Source organism: Mirounga leonina, unplaced genomic scaffold, assembly GCF_011800145.1.
Source record: "Mirounga leonina isolate KUSES-001 unplaced genomic scaffold, KU_Mleo_1.0 Mir_151, whole genome shotgun sequence".
Lineage (NCBI taxonomy): Eukaryota > Metazoa > Chordata > Mammalia > Carnivora > Phocidae > Mirounga > Mirounga leonina.
The window spans coordinates 78,322,098-78,339,842 of NW_023270377.1; the positions used below are offsets into that span (position 1 = coordinate 78,322,098).

At 41.4% G+C, this 17,745-nt stretch overlaps 1 pseudogene; it reads right to left on the minus strand.

Annotated features, from left to right (window-relative positions):
* Positions 1 to 988: 988 nt before the first annotated feature.
* LOC118011672 lies at positions 989 to 15,461 on the minus strand (annotated as a pseudogene).
* Positions 15,462 to 17,745: the final 2,284 nt, after the last annotated feature.

The following is a 17,745-nucleotide window of genomic DNA, read 5'->3' on the forward strand; positions in this document are numbered from 1 at the left end:
ACTGCATGCTGCTTCCTGTATCAGAAGTAGAGGCCCATGGGAAGTGGTTCCACCAGGCCAGGGGTGAACTTCTAAGGTGGCCCTGCCACCTTCTAGCTTCAAGCCATGGCCTTAGGATGGTGACTCTATTTTGTAGCTTTGATGATAAAGTGCCAACTAACGACTAAAGCATTGTTAGTATTTTATTTTGTAATTTGACTGACACATGTATAAACATTGTTTATTACTATAAGTGATGTGCATCACTAGTGTATTGGTTAAATCTGTGGGGAAAAAAGTGCTTTGTGGGCCTTTTAAGCCCCAGGAATCCCAATAAAGGAGAGAGAAGGAATTCCTTTCAGCTTGTTTGATGTCTGTAATTAGCGGTCATTATAGGAGTTCCTGTTCTCCTAAGGGTTGTCACCGCCATGTTTTGTGGCCACATGCGGAGGCAGCAGTAATCTGCACAAGGTCGGTCACATCTGTGCCCTACGTGACAGTGGCAATAGCAATGTGTATGCTGAGTGCAGTTATATTTGTGTGTGGTGGTCATTCCTAAGCGAGCCCCTTCGTGACGTCTGACCAGCTCATGACACGTTCACCTAAGTTCAAGGGGTCCCTTTGAAGGCACTTTTTGAGGGTTCATGAGCATTTCAGTGGCACTCTCTCTTGTTTAGACACATACCAATTTTTTTTTTAAAGATTTTATTTATTTATTTTAGAGAGAGAGAATGAGAGAGAGCAAGCACATGAGAGGGGGGAGGGTCAGAGGGAGAAGCAGACTCCCCGCCGAGCAGAGAGCCTGATGCGGGACTCGATCCCGGGACTCCAGGATCATGACCTGAGCCGAAGGCAGTCGCTTAACCAACTGAGCCACCCAGGCGCCCCTAGACACATACCAATTTTTTTAAACATTTATTTATTATGAACCTGAATTCAAAGCAAATAGGCAGTTTCTTTCATACTAGAGCAGATCGGAAAATCAAGACAGGGCTGCCATCATGAAATCTTAACAGCCAGAGAGCAACATCTCCATGAGGTTGGCCTGAAAAGACATTCAGATTCTACCAGTTTTTGAAATGTTCCATACTTAAGTAGTGTAGGCACTGTGGTTACTTCAAGTTTTTTCTGAAGGCATGATTTGGGTTTTTTTTCAATAAGGTTTTTCTCCAGCTTGGCAGTGGGTGAACACACATCCTTCACTGACATGCGTCGTCAGCCCCTCTCCAGGGCTGGTTCAACCTGCACACAGTCGGGGCCCAAGCTCTTTCCTCAGGTGTCCTTGGCAGCGGTAAGCCAAGCAACAATGTGTTGCCACTGTGGAGCTCCCTCGCCCAGCTGAACTCCTGCAAGCTAGCCGTGCTCACATCCTCATCTTTCAGATTCGGAGGCCAGGACAGGGCAGAGCTCCCCAGACAGGGTGGAGGGTATGACAGGAGCCAGCCCAAGGCTTCGGTGCAGAGGGAAGCAAGCCTCCGGCTCCCTCATTCCATTTTTAAACCTGTGTGCCCCGCATAGCACACCAGGGAGACAGAGCCCTTAGCTAAACAAAGCTGAGTAGTTACCAAATTCCACAGGTATTCCTACAGCAAAGAGAGAGGCCCTTTACTGCCCTCCCTCATAAACCAGGGAGTAGTCGCATGAACCAAGAAAGAGGTAAAAAGGGAACACTTGACAAGGCCTAGTAGTTGTTGTGACCTGATTTGCAGGTCGAGCACTCGAATCATCAGGGTATTAGCGGAACAACTGTGACGTATCTCTGTTCTTTGCTGTTGCCTACGTGATTAACTAAAGATATTATTTTTAACAAAATAAGCAAAAATGTATATTTAATGAATACCTTTAATATAAATGTAAGATTGTAATAAAATCATAGAAAAGTAAAATAAAAGATTTTTAATAAACTAAATTTTTTTGAAATTTCATTTTTAATCAAATCAGAAAATTTTCAGAAAAAAAATTCACATTTCTCAATTATGTCCTCTGCAGAAGATCCAGTTAAGCAACAACACGGACGAGTTTATCAGGAATGAGGAACTTCAGTGCAGCTGAAATAATCTGTCTGCTCCTCTCATCTTTGGGAAGAGAGCCATGCTGTTCACTTTGTAGCATCTAAGGCTCTGGCAGCAAATTGGCCAATTTTGTTTGTTTCCTTTGTCTCATCTGTGGACCTGCCACATTTTTCACACAGGAAGCTGTGTGAAAAGAGGAAGCTCATATTCCTCTGGACACTTCGGGGCTCCAGGGCTCAGAGCCCACCTTCCACTGAGGGTGGGAGGCACAGTTCAAAGTCTTTGTCTTTGTAATTGTTAACAAATGTCCTCTGTCCCGGGAGGGAGACTGAGAAACAACAAGGAAGTGTGAGAAATAGCTCTGAGCTGGCCGGGGACCTCAGGCCTGCATGAACATCAAAATGATCACCATAGACATTTCAATGCCAAGCTTCTGTTCCAAGACATTGTCCAAATGCCTGCCTGCCGAAGTGAACGGTGGCCAAGTAGATTCCAGAAATCTCATGGGAACGGCATCTCCTGCTTTTGCTTCTCTGTTTCCTCTTCCAAAGCCCTAATACATAAAAGGAATATAAGAGGATAACCTTTGAACCACCAGAGTGAGGTGTTTGTCTTGGGCCTGGGATAACCACCCAGGCTCCATATGTTTTTGTTCTGTTATTTCCCCCCCGATATCTATGCGTGGAAAGTGCTCAGCATTCTCTCATTCTTTCAGCAAATGTTTTCAAACATCTCACATCCCAGGAATGCTGGCATATGGCCGTTGGAGGCTGGGGCTAGTGCAGTGACTACTGCATATGAGTAACTGCATAGACGACGGACCTTCAACCTGTCTGGATCACGAGCTTCAATTACTCAGAGCAACAAGGATAAATACAACATACTGGACATCAAGCCTGGGTTAGTAGTTTTCCATAAAACACAGGGGAGTGATGGGAATGTCTATGGGGGACTGGGTAGGGAAACTAAATTCTGGAATCCCCAAATCCACTTCAGTCATGATTACTTCTGGCACTTTGTTTCTCTTGCCCCTTGTGTTTTGTGAGACACTTCTCTCTGATAGACTTTGACCCCTTGCCCTGAGTCAGTAGTTCAAAGGTTTATACCTACTTGCATTACAATACTTCTCTCCAGAATGGTCTTTGGTGCAGAGAACTGTGGGGTGGCTGAAACGGCATTAAACTTTAGGGGACGGGGGGGAAATGCAGCCCTTCTGCAAGAGTGACATCCGTCAACCCTAGGGTCCCCTGAATGAAGGGCAGGTAGGTCAGATCCCTTGTGGGATCTGTGAGACCAGGAGACCCCATGACTCCCCTGTAGCATAATGGTAACCCCTCCAACAGCTAAGGAGGAATTTGGTGGGAAATCAGTTTTTCAGCAGCGATCCTAGTTGGACATGATCCAGAGAGACGGCTGCTCTGGCACTCCGACTCCAGTTCTGGATCGTACCTCTCTGGTACCACCCTTCATTGGACCACCCTTGAAAGCTGTGCTCAAGCTATATTTCCTCAATGAAAACATCCCTTCTAATGTTGCCACTTTCTGACCTTTCCCACTCCACGGCTGCCTTTCCAAAGAGCCTCCCAGTTCACACTACTTCAGCCTCTCCTTCATGCAGCATTTTTTATTTTTTATTTATCTTATTTTTTTAAGATTTTATTTATTTATTACAGAGAGAGAGCATGAGAGGGGGGAGGGTCAGAGGGAGAAGCAGGCTCCCCGCTGAGCGGGGAGCCCGATGCGGGGCTCCATCCCAGGACCCTGGGATCATGACCTGAACCAAAGGCAGATGCTTAACTACCCAGGCACCCCATGCAGCATTTTATATCAAGGTTCAGTGCAGACATTTTAGAAATTGCTTTCCTGGACCTCCAGGATCTCCAACAGTGAACAGGGGTTGTCTCTAACTATTTCTTTTTTTTCTTCTGTGTTAGATACATGGTAGATAGCCAAGAAATGTGTTGTTAGATTAATCTGTGCTCGACCCATTAATTTAGGAGGAATGATACAGAGAGAATCTGGTCCTTGCCACTTTTAACCAAACTCACGTGTCTATTCAAAAATACTGGAAAGCTCTTCCATAAGTGAGGAACTGGTCATCAGAGAGCATGTACTTAAAAATTCTGTGTGATTATGCTTGGTTGATGATTGTTTGCTGAGAAATATTCACTAGTCTTCAGCGGAGTGTGTGTGTGTTTCTTTTTATACTACTGTCATAGAGTTTCATATCAGAGTAAAGTCTTACCATTGCTTATTTCCCTTTGAAGGTAGACCAATACATCCATCCTTTCCCTTTCATTTATGTTTAAATCTTGTTTGCAGCTATTTGAATATGAAAATCCTGTCACTCTTGAAATAATAGAAAGCGCTTTCCATGGCTTTGACTTCCTTCCACAGGATGGCTAGGACATCACAAGAGAAGAACACTGTCATGACCTTTAATGTTTCTCTTTAATAAGGTGGGAGGAATTTCAAAGAATGATATACCAAATAACTCCCACTGAGAACTCTGAACTCGTGAGTTTTTCAGTCTTTCAAGTTAGGTGACTCTGTTTTGTTGAATACAAAATAATCTTATATTTGTTACCAAAAAAAGGGAAGAAGGCCTGGGTAAGAAATGTGACTGGGGATTTAATCTGCAGTTTACAGCTGAGAGAAGCAAACTTTAATGTGGGTTTTGTGTTCCAATTGTCTCCTCTACCACTTCAAAATGTTTGCAGTCACATAGGGTTAAGATAATGGCCATCAGGCCATTCCATTCTTCACAACTCTGGTCAGAGATAAATGAGAATACGCTTCCCTGCTGTGCAAACATCCTTTTTATTAATACTGGGTGAACAAGAATGTAAGCACATTTGGCTGCAGAGAAAACGAACGGAATTGGAAATGCAGAATATTAAAGCTCAGAGTCTAAGATCAGGCTTTCAAAGTACAAGTGAGTAAAAAGAAAAAAAATTACAGAACAAACAGCAGCGTTGCAATGAAAATGGATCAGCATATTACAGCGGAAGTGTATGACCGATGTGTTCCACTGGCGTGCCCAAGTGGCCAGGGCATGGTTTGCTCCTCTAGGAAATAGTTACGTCGCTTCTAGAGTGCGGACTGCTCTCACCGTCTCCAAGGGGCAATCTTTAATTTGAGCTCATGCTAGTCACCCAAACTCATCACACTCATTATTTACGCAAGCATTTGGTAATGAACCCCCCTCCCACGGTGTTTTGTGACACATATTCTATTTTCATTTACTGTCACTTAGCTCTTAAGTTACTGTTTTATCTTATATGCCCATATGGCGTGTCTTCCCATTTAGAGTCTAAATGATTTGAGGCCAAGGGCGGTGCCACGTTCATTTCCACAGCAGCTACCCCAGCCCCTCACACACGGCGGGCACCAGCAGGGCCACACAGCAAGCCCCGGGGAGGGCCTGTCCATTTGATGCGATCCAGGCAAGTCTGGCCCAATATAAAAATTCTTGCCTATGGCTTCAGTGGCCTGGGAAAAAGGAAAATCTCTCAACCTTAGTGAAACCCAGTGCTGCTGCTTTGAATAAATGCTCTTGGGATTTTAAAATACTGAGAAGAGTCATACATGTTTCCACTTCTGGGTGCGAGGTCATCTCCGCACATGCATTTTTGAACCAACTAAAGACATGAATGCACAGTGGCCAGCCACTCAAAGAAACAGAAGCCTAAGAGGATTGCTCAAATTTAGAAAGTATTTTTTTTTTTTTAAGATTTTCTTTCTTTACTTGAGAGAGAGAGTGAGTGAGAGAGAGAGAGAGAAGGCGAGCAAAAGTGGGGGCAGGGGGAGGGGCAGAGGGATAAGGAGAGGCAGACACCTCACTGAGCAGGGAGCCCGATGCGGAACTCAAACCCAGGACCTTGGGATCATGACCTGAGCTGAAGACAGACGCTTAACCCACTGAGCCACCCAGGCACCCCAAAAGTGTCTTTCTTTTTTTCATGAAGGAAAGTGTATGTAGCTAGCTTTCTACATCATGAGGCTACCCGCCCTGACCTAAAGATCAGCTTGGGCCTAGTAAGAATTAGATTTAATAGAGATTCATGGAATAAATACTGCATCTGGGCAGAGAGGAGAACACAGAGATTTCTGAGTAGGAGGATTCTGCCCATTTTTCATACCAGACGTTCTTTGGAGCTTCAGAAGTTTCAATTCATCAGCAGGAAATGAGATGAATTCTTTTATGGATCCATAAAAATGTATAGCTTCTATTAAATAATATTAAGCATGTTCCCTTTGAACAGACAGCTCATGTTAAAATTGGAAATAGCCACCTGGAACCATGGATTTCAGCAATATCATTAATGGCCACTGGCTTTCTAGGAATAAAGCAATGTGTTCAAAGTAGTCCTTATAATTAGGAGAATGTGCTGTAATCAAGGATCCACATCCAGAAAGCTGAGAGAGAAAAGGGCCCATTTGGGGGAGAACGGTCTTGACTCTTTGGATTTTGCAAAGCTAATAATATTGGCTCAGTTTGACTTCTCAGGGCTGGAAAGAGACCAATACATTAGCAATGCTGATTGGCTTTTAGGAGAGGTTTCTGAAAAGAAATAACTATGCAAAAGTAAATTAAAACCTTCCACAAAACTTGACTTTCATAGGTCAGCTGTCTGGGTTTCAAAACACCATAATCCTACCTGATCATTCTCTGCATCCATTTATCTTTGTTTTCTTTGTTCCTTTTCCCCTTCCTGCTTTGTCTCTCATCTTTTTTTTTTATTATTTTTTTCTTTTTGTAATATGCTTCTGTTGGAATAAGATTTTCATCTTCAAATGCTGCATTTTCAAGAAAATGTAGAATTTTTACAATACAATAAGCTGATTTGCAATCAGTGAATGCACACCAGGCCAGGGCAGGCTTTGAATTGTGTTCACATTCCCCTGATGTGAGTGGAAACATGCAGGAGCCCAGGTCTTTGTAGACTTCTGGCAGTACAAGGATAAGTAACAAAATAAAGAAAGTCTCTCCATGAACAGTGTGATCTGCGAAGATGAGACAGAGACTCTGGGATCTGAGTGACTATGAAATATCCCTAATGAACTCTCTCGCTCCGTTTCCTCTGAGCTCCCTTCCAGAGCACAGCGACTACAAAGCAAGCCATCATGCTTGAAAGTGTGGCTACCAGGAAGAAGAAAGACAAAAGTCTGAGGCAGAAGGGAGATTCTGAATTAGTGATAAGCTGCTGCATGCCACATGCAGAGGCTTCTTTCAATTCCTGGGGAAAGTGTTTTATTAAACACACCATACTCCTTTGCAGTGTCCTTCATTAACTTTTTTTTTTTTTTCTAATATGGTTCCTGGAAATAAGCAGATGAGTTTTCTATTTATCCACATGTTATGTAAACAGCTACTACAGGCTGGGAGGCAAACAGCAGGGTCATATTTGAAGAGTCTTGTTATTCTTATATTGAATCCAGCAAAACACTCATGGGGCACACTCAGAGGCTGTGGAAGCTGCTTACAGAGGGGGTGAGCTGGGGGGGATCCTGGGGCCGGAGCATATTAGGTGTGAATATGGTTTTATCTATTTTATCCTTGTTCTCTCTCTCTTTCTCTTCCCTGTGCTTCCAATTTTATTTTGTTTCCTCTCTAGAGGTTCTTATACAAAGAGAACATAATTAATTAATTGAATCCGTTCAGGATGAAAATGCATAAATTGACAATTTAGATTCATGTAACAAACAACCCCCCCCCCCACCACAACCCCCATCACACAATCAGACATTTCACTGGTTTTCCCTCTTTTGATAGTTGTGTCCACGGTCCTCGGGAACAGCCTTTTTCAAATGTAAATTTTCAACATCAGGAATGATTGATTTGGACCAACCTTGGTGGAGCAACCCATTCATACAGTCCGGCACCAGTGCACAATGAGCCCCCTCTGTGCAGGGAACAGCCCAGGACTGGGGACCAGGGGAGAATTACTCACTGGAGATAATACACAGTAGCCAGTGTTCCTGCCCTTAGAAATCAAGTGACTGATGGTGGAGACTCACAGGCACGATCCATTCTTATTCTTACAGCATGTGCATAATGCACACACACACTCACATGCAGTAAATTAATTTAGGAAATAGATTGTTCTTGACCACTGAGTATCCTAACAAAAGCCTGCCAATTCTCAGTGAATTAAATACTATGGCGCCTCAATATCTAATACTAGAGAACTGCTGAAGATCATTTCGTCTCTTTCTCTGGTGATTCTAAGGGCTGTGAAAAGCTCTGTGGCCTTTATTGGCTGTGGGACCTGGGGTACCGTCTCATCTGTAAAGTAGGGATAATCATAGTATTTACTTCATAGGTACATTGTAGGCATTAGGCAGGATTATATAAAGACTCAGCACAGTCTGACACAATGTAAGTAGTCAAGGCATGCTGGCTATTGTTAATATCTTGTAAAATCTTTCATTAATAAAGAATCTGATTGTCAGAAGTAAAAGAACATTAACTTTTTCATTTGCTTTTAAAAACCTTTTGGTTGGGGTGCCTGGGTGGCTCAGTTGGTTATGCGTCTGCCTTCGGCTCAGGTCATGATCCCAGGGTCCTGGGATCGAGCCCTGCATCCATCAGGCTTTCTGCTCAGCGGGAAGCCTGCTTCTCCCTCTCCCTCTCCCACTCCCCCTGCTTGTGTTTCCTCTTTCACTGTGTCTCTGTCAAATAAATAAATAAAATCTCTTAAAAAAATTTAAAAAAAATAAAAAGCTTTTGGTTTTGGAATAATTTGAGATTTACCAAAAAATTGCCAGGCTATTCTGTGTTTCCATACATATTTTACCCAGTTTCCTGACATCATGGTAGCACGGTTGTCAAAACTAAGAAAGCAAAACCGATACATTGCTATTAACTAAGCTCCAGATTTTATTTAGATTTTCCCAGTTTTACCATGAATGCCCTTCTTTCTGTTCCCGGACTCTGTCCAGGGTCCCACCTCACATTCAGTTGTCATGTCTCTTTAGTCTCTTCTGGTCTGCGAGTTTCTCAGTGTTTCCTTCTTTTTCATGACTTTGACAGTTTGAATGATACTGGTCTTTGGAAGACCGTTCATTTTGTAGACTGTCCCTAACTTTGGCTTTATCTCAAGGGTTTTCTCAGGATTAGAACAGGGTCATAGGCTTTGGGACGAAGACCACAGTGGTGAAGTGCCCTTGGCATCATGTCCTAATGGGAGGTACGTGATATCAGTATGATTCATAGCTGGTGACGTTGACACAGATGGCTTCCTTAAGGTAGTGTCTTTTGGTTTCTCCACCATAATGTTACTATTTTGTCCTTTCAGCACTAGGAAGCCAGTTCCAAAGTCCAGTCCAAACTTCAGGGGAGGAGGATTAAACTCCCCACCTCCTGAGGCTTATGTTCTATTTCGTTTTTTGAAATTATCTTTGAAAATCTTTTCTAAGAAAGATTTGTCCCTTCCCCCCCTTATGTATTTCTTTATTCAATGATTTATTCGTATCAGTATGGGTTATGTTATTTTGGTCAAATTGCTTCAATTTGGCCATCAGGAAAATAGTGTTAGCTCGCACAACACTTACAACAAACTCTAAGGGTGTCTTTTGTAGCATGGTTTCAATAATTCCAGTAATTGAAGGTGAATGGAAAGAAATTTTGAGCAAAATTCTATAAAAGAAACTCCTAGTCAGGGCATGCCAGAAGGCGGCACAAACAGGTAGAGATCAGTGGCGGAGCGGCATTTCATGGTGATGGTTAGATACGTTAATGAAGGTAGTAAAAAGTGTGGTGTTTTATGCAGTGGAGAGCTGATTCTGCTTGACTGCATCTAATCACTTTGGGAAGAGGTTTTGTGTCAACTGATTACAAGTTTGTGTTTTAGACTATACTGCTTTGGAGATGACATGTCTAAATGGATCAGAAATATGAACACAGACAGAACATAATGTAAATTTTGATTTTACTTTCACTCATTGTAATGTAGTGAGAATCAATGAAATTTTGGTCTTTGGGACAATGAAGACACTAAACTATACCTTACAGTTCTACATGTGAACCATTAAATATAAGGAGGTAATCAAATGTGGAAAGCAAATCTTGTAAACAATATCGATGCTTTGATTTTTATGAGCAAGAAAAGGGAAGACATGTAGACAGTTGGATGTTTATTGACTGTAAAAATTACATTAAATACTACCAGGGGGAGATGAAAGCCAGTTACCAAAATCAGCCTAATTTCCATAATGCAAACCATAATGTAACATTAAGTTTCATATGTACTGGATACACAAAATTTGAGAATTAATCTGCATAGAATACGTACCTCCCCTCTTTATCTCACTTGTCCCTTGCTATTTTCGAAAGTCTTAATGCAGCCATGATTTTATTTATTTATTATTGAAGTATAATTGACCTGCAATGTTATATTAGTTTCGGGTGTATCACATAGTGATTGGACAGTTCCATACATTACTCAGTGCTCACCATAATAAGTACAGGGACCAAGCAATAGTATTACAATATCATTGACTATATTCCCTCTACTGCAACCATGTTTTCAATACCACCGGGAAGATTCTTAAAATGTTAATGCTTATAAAAATGACTCAACAAGAGAGGCACTTAAGAACAATGTGTACACTATTTCTGTGTTATTTTAGGGCATCAAAAACATTCTTGCCTCAATTTTACCCATACTATGGCTCTACTTGGGTAGTGCTCTCTTCTCTCTCTCATTACCTGGTCCCTATTCATCATTCATAACACAACTCAACCTTCACTTTTCCCTCCTTTCTCATAAAGTGTTTCCTGGGCTCACTTTTAAATAGGTCACCATTCTGATTCTTTCTTAAAGCACTCTCTTTTTAACCTTGGTGGCATTTCTCACAATTTTGTTAGATTATTAGACCATAATCTCTTTGGGTCAAGAATCTTGTCTAGTATTCATCATTGTATACAAAATATCTAACACAGAAACTGGCTCCCTATATTTATTGATAAACATGTGTGAATGAGATAACACTGAAGCAAAGAATGCTTTTTGGTGCAATAAGATAATCTTTCTGATTTGACATTTTAAAACAGAACTGAGATACTTTGTTGGAGGGAATGCTGATAAACTTAAAATTGTTTATATTGATAAAACTATTTATAAAGTGCTTTATAAGTAATCTTTTTTTTTAAAAGATTTTACTTATTTATTTGAAAGAGAGGGAGAGAGAGTGAGGGAGAGGGAGAGAGAATCTGAAGCAGACTCCGCACTGAGCACAGAGCCCAAACGCAGGTTCGATCCCACGGACAGCGAGATCATGACCTGAGCCAAAACCAAAAACTGGACACTTAACCGAAAGAGCCACCCAGGTGCCCCAGTAATTTTCTATACACAGATTCAATCTGCCCCCAAATTTCTCTGAACAGGTCCCTCATTTTTCAAAAGAGGAAGCTAAGTGAGATTTCAAGAGGTTAAATAAGTTAGCAGAACAACAAAATACTTGGGGGAATAGTGAGGAACTGAGCACTGCCTTCTGGGTGAAAACTTAGCTGGCCGACAAAGGGCAGCTGACTTCTGGCTGACATGATTTGATAATGATGAGGCATTATGGTGTCACCTCATGATATGTAGGCCTGTAGTTTATTTTTTCTTGTCTGTGGTTTTAGTTTTATCCCTAAATTTAGAGTTACACAGCGTAAGTTCATGCGAATGTCCATTAGAAACAAAAATTTCCCTTGAGGCACCTGAGTGGCTCAGTCGGTTGAGTGTCTGACTCTTGGTTTCGGCTTACGTACTGATCGCACGGATCATGGGATCGAGCCCTGCATCGGGCTCCATGCTCAGCTGGGAGTCTGCTTGAGGATTCTCTCTCCCTCCCTCTCCCTCTGCCCCCTCTCTTGTGTGCGGGCACTCTCTCTCTCTCTCTAAAATAAACGGATAAATCTTAAAAAAAAAAAAAAAAGAGAGAAACAAAAATTTCCCTAAATTAGGTTCTATCACCCCTCCTTCTATGGTCCTAGAGTATGTCATAATTATTGCCATTAGAAATTAGTTTACTGTATCATAGCCATATGTTTGCATATATAATGGGTTTCACAAACTTAATTTTATGAGAAACAGGTTTTTCTTCTTTCTTTTAAATTTACCTGAGCCCCTCTCACCTAGCCCATGTAAAGTTCTATCTCACTCCTCAGTGGAAAATCCTCCTTGTCCATTATTGTGCAGAGGTCCCACTGTCTGACATCCCTCAGGAGATGTAAAAGAGGTGCTCTGGGCACTGGTTAGTCTTGCCCTGTCCATGTCTCAGGCCAACAGACTGCTGCAGGGAAAAGAGCTCTGTTATTCCCATGCTGTGGGGAAGCTGGGAGCCTCCCATGACTGCAGCATCGAACCATTCACTCTGGGATCACCATCTCCCTGGCAGGCTGCCAGAGAAGGGACAAGCTCTACCCCTCCTTGGAGCCTCTACCCCCATGCACACACTTCTTCCCAGCTGGAGGAGACTCTCTTCCTCTTTTCTCTTGTTTTCTCAGAGGAACCCCCTCTCTTAATTCCCCCTCTGGGATATATACAACATCCCTTCTATGAGTTTAGACATTTACAAAAGGCAAGGAAAAACACTGACTTCTGCTTCTTCTGTGTTCTGCCCTGGAAAAATCCCCAAAGCAATGAAGTAATAAGGAATTAGTAAGCTGTATGAAATAGGAGAAATAAAAATCTCAGGAGAGCAAACACATGCTGTTTTTAACATAACATCTTACTCTGGATATCTTTTCCCCATTAGCATGGGATCTTCTTGATGGTACAAAATATGTCTTTTTTATTTTGATATTATGGTGTCTACCATAGTCTCCGACATAGTAGATCTTTATATGTTGTGCAAGAAATGAAAGGAGGAAGGAATGGAGGGAGGGAGGGATGAAGGGAGAGAGGGAAGGGGGAAAAGGAAGGATAGAAGGAGGGAGAGGAATATAATTATACATATCAATGCAGCAAGCAAGCATTGGACAAAGTATCCCAAGTATGTTGCTACGTACTTCTGGTCACATTACAATGCATCAGCTCCTCAGGACATCAAAAATTAGAAGATGAGACATGTGTGTAAATAATACAAATAACTCAAAGACACAGCAGATGTTGAGATGTGCTCTCCAAGATACCAGATGTCTGCCCTATGCACAGCCTCACTAAGAGACTGCTCTGAGGCACACGTTCTCTGGCCAATGTGATTGCCAACCTCCAGTCCCAGATGACTGCATTAACAGGGGCACCTGACCCTAAGGGGTTCAGCCAGCAAACTAAGATGTAGCCTTTGTGAAAAGATGAGTGGAGCCAGTCAAATTCTCTCTCAGGAGCGAAGCTACAGCAGCAGGAGCTGAGAATGATAGGTCATTACAGCAAGAGTCTGGGCAGTTCTCCCCGATCAGGTAGAAATTGAGGTCAGGAAGAGCAGAAATTAAGAGGAAGTAGAGGCTCTTTTATAGACAAAAAATTGAGTACATCAAGAATGAGGAAGCATTTCTATAGAAAATGGAAAGAAAAGCAGACATACCACGAGATGCGGGATTTTTTGAGAGCAATCTGGTGAGGGAGATGGAAAACGTGGCTCAGGATAATGAAGGAACTTGGAGATATAAGGTTGGCTCAGCTTGTGAGTTTTCCAGTTCCAGCATATGTGTGTCTTTATTACCAACTCTCTTTTTTTATGAAGGTAACTTGTGTGAGACCTTCTGTTCCTCATACTGCAGATCCTGACTAAAACACAAGCGATAAAGAGCAAAGGGAACCAGTCAAGAGGCTTCCTGTACCTCTCCAGAAACAATGGCTGCGACCATCCTTACCAGGGGTCCTCAGCTCTGGCAACCTTAAAATAGACTTTAAAATACACTGAGGTCCAGGGGCACCTGGATGGCCCAGTTGTTAAGCGTCTGCCTTCGGCTCGGGTCATGATCCCAGGGTCCTGGGATCGAGCCCCGCATCAGGCTCCCTGCTCAGCGGGAGGCCTGCTTCTCCCTCTCCCGCTCCCCCTGCTTATGTTCCCTCTTTTGCTGTGTATCTCTCTGTCAGATAAATAAATAAAATCTTTTAAAAAAAATAAAATAAAATAAAATACACTGAGGTCTGGAAATTCTGATGAGTTTAAAATGGGCAGATCAAAAGTGAAGTCCAGCTACCCACTTATTTATTTATTTATTTATTTATTTATTTAATTTTTAAGTATGGATTCAATTAATTAACATACAATGTATCAGAGGTAGAGTTCAGTGATTCATCAATCTTATATGATACCCAGTGCTCATTACATCACCCTTGATGTCCAGCACCCAGTTACCCCATTCCCCCACCCCCCTCCAGCCACCCTCGGTTTGTTTCCTATAATTATGAGTCTCTTATGGTTTGTCTCCCTCTCTGATTTTGTCTTGTTTTATTTTCCTTCCCTTCCCCTATGATCCTCTATTTTGTTTCTTAAATTCTACATATGAGTGAGATTGTATGATAATTGTCTTTCTCTGACTGACTTACTTCACTTAGTATAATATCCTCTAGTTTCATCCACATCATTGAAAATATCAAGATTTCACTTTTTTGATGGTTGAGTAATATTCCATTGTGTGTGTGTGTGTGTGTATATATATATATATATATATATATATATATATATACCACATCTTCTTTATCCATTCATCTGTCAATGGACATCTGGACTCTTTCCATAGTTCAGCTATTGTGGACATTGCTGCTGTGAACATTGGGGTGCAGGTGCCCTTTTGGGTCACTACATTTGTATCTTTGGTGTAAATACCCAGTAGTGCAATTGCTGGGTCATAGGGTAGCTCTATTTTCAACTTTACTTTTTAAGATTTTATTTATTTATTTGAGAGAATGAGAGAGCACAAGTGAGGGAAGGGCAGAGAAAGAGAGGGAAAAAGCAGACTTCCTGCTGAGCAGGGAACCTGATGCAGGGCTCGATCTTAGGACCCTTGGATCATGACCTGGGCCTAAGGCAGATGCTTAACCACTGAGCCATGGAGACACCCCTATTTTCAACTTTTTGAGGAACCTCCATACTGCTTTCCAGAGTGGCTGCACCAGCTTGCATTCCCACCAACAGTATAAGAGGGTTCCCCTTTCTCCACATCCTCGCCAATATCTGTTATTTCCTGACTTGTTAGTTTTAGCCCTTCTGACCAGCGTGAGGTAATATCTCATCATGGTTTTGATTTGTATTGCCCTGATGCTGAGTGATGTTGAGCATTTTTTCATGTGTCTGTTGATCATTTGTATGTCTTCTCTGGATAAATGTTTGTTCATGTCTTCTACCCATTTCTTGATTGGATCACTTGTTCTTTGGATGTTGAGTTTGATAAGTTCTTTATAGATTTTGGATACTAGCCCTTTACCAGATACCCACTTTTTTATGACATCATGGGTAATGCCTACGTCCAGCTGGAGGCGAGAAGACCACAGTAACTACATCTTCGTGTTTGAAGATAGCCTTGAGCATCATTAACCTTTACGAAAGCTTTTTTTTTTTTTTTTAATTTTGTGTGCTTGGAAAACTTACAGTCCCTGACTCTTTCTTCCAACTTAAAAGATGTATCATGATGTGAATTGTTTTGGTGTTCCTCACATGAGTAGGTGTCAATAGAGCCCCAACTTATGCACCATTGTTATTTCTATTTCTATTCAGTATTCCCTTCTGTTTTCTTCCTTTCCTTTTTAATTCATTGAGTGTCTACTATATTCCAGTAATCAAACTTGCAGCCTAGCTTGGGAGAGGATAACACATATGCATACATAATTACATGTCAAAGTAATAGGTGATATACATCGCAAGAATGATGGCAACCTAACGTGGCAAGAATGATGGCAACCTAATGTTCATTTTGTTCAAGTTGCAAAGTGGTATCTAGTGAAATAGCTGATTTCAAGATTTCTCGGTTTGCTCATATGGTCCTCGATTTTTAATTTTTTCTAAATCTTCTTCCTTAAACTGCTGCTCTCTGACTTCAGCAGCACTACTCTGGTGATGTATAGAAAATGTTTCCCACTCTGAGATACTTCCTGTACGCTTCTGTCATCAAAATATTTACCTACAATCATTGTAATTGAATAATAAAGGACAATAACATGCATTATCATTTATACCCAGTCCAAAAGGAAGGCATAAGTTAAAAATATCATACTTAGATGATAGGATATCTCTGGAAACAAGTAATAGTCATATCAAATCTTGATTCAATTTGGTAAATATTATCTGACTACTGGGAAATCATGAGACATATTGTAGCAACAGAGCAGCATGTCTCCTACAATAACCTTTTTATTTATTTAATCCAGCTCATTAATAAAGATCTTCTTTTCATTTTCCTGATGTACGAATACTCCAAAAACCACAGGCTCACATTTTGACAGCTAATTTTACAGGATATAATTTTCCTGCTTAACCCAAGAGGAAAAAGAGACGGATGATTGAGATTAATCATTTGTAAAATTATAATTCTGTCACAGATAATAATTTGCAAGATCTTTCCCTTTTCTGAAATCCCCAGAATGCACCATAAATTGTCACACTTTGTAAGAGAACGTGTAACACATTAGGGGACTCCTAATAAAGCGAATCTGCTAGAAAAACAAACCAATTGCCTTATAATTGGCATGTTTCCCACATGACTATTCTCCTGTGAAGGAACATTGTGCCTTGGGTGAAGGAGGGTTTACAAATTATGATTCAAGAGGGGGTTATCTCTATCCCTTATTACCCTTTGAGCTGGAATATAGGGTGTTTCTTTACCTCTTGTAAGTCTGTGAGAACATACAATTGTGTGCCCAGAAGGCGAATTGATCCTTTGTGGAAAAGTGAGCAAATTCAGAAATTCTTAAATTATTTTCAATAAAAATACTATCAAAATGGACCTATAAAAATATTGACTTTTTCAGAATGGCTACATGTGTGCAGGATGGACAGGTTTTCCTGTTTTACTGGCAGACCTCTGTGTAAACTTTGCTTTATTTCCTAAATCCATTTTATAGGCATTTACTACTGTTCCAACAACAAAGGCAAAAAAACTTCAAGGATTTTATGTGAGGTTGACAGACAGTGCTTAGACTGTGTAGGACTCAGTGAAAGGTGGGGCATGGATTTCTGTAGTTCCTTGGCCCATATTTAGCTAGATTGATTAGGGCGGAAGCTAATGAGATCAGGGTCATGAATTCAATGCCTGTGTGGGCCAACTAGCTTTGCTGTGTTCACATCTGCTGACTACACTCAAATCACATCAGCCCCAGGAACACATGTTGAGGGGCACAGGCTAGAGAGGGTTTCAATGGGTCAAGACACTCCCATCCCCAATTCTTGTTAAAAAGTAGCATGCAAATGCCTGCTCTCCCAAAAGTTGACCACTTCTTGCCAACCTCACACCCCTACTTTGGTTTGAGTTACTATCTCTTGCCAACACTGCTAAGTAGTTCCTGACCCCTCTTCTGCTATATCCTTTGTCTCCTTCAGATTATTCTCAGTAAAGCAGCAAAGTATTCACCCCAAAGATACAAATGTAGGGATCTGAAAGGGTACGTGCACCCCGATGGTTATAGCAGCAATGTCCACAATAGCCAAATTGTGGAAAGAGCCAAGATGTCCATCGACAGATGAATGGATAAAGAAGATGTGGTATATATATACAATGGAATATTATGCAGCCATCAAAAGGAATGAGATCTTGCCATTTGCAACAATGTGGATGGAACTGGAGGGTATTATGCTGAGTGAAATAAGTCAAACAGAGAAA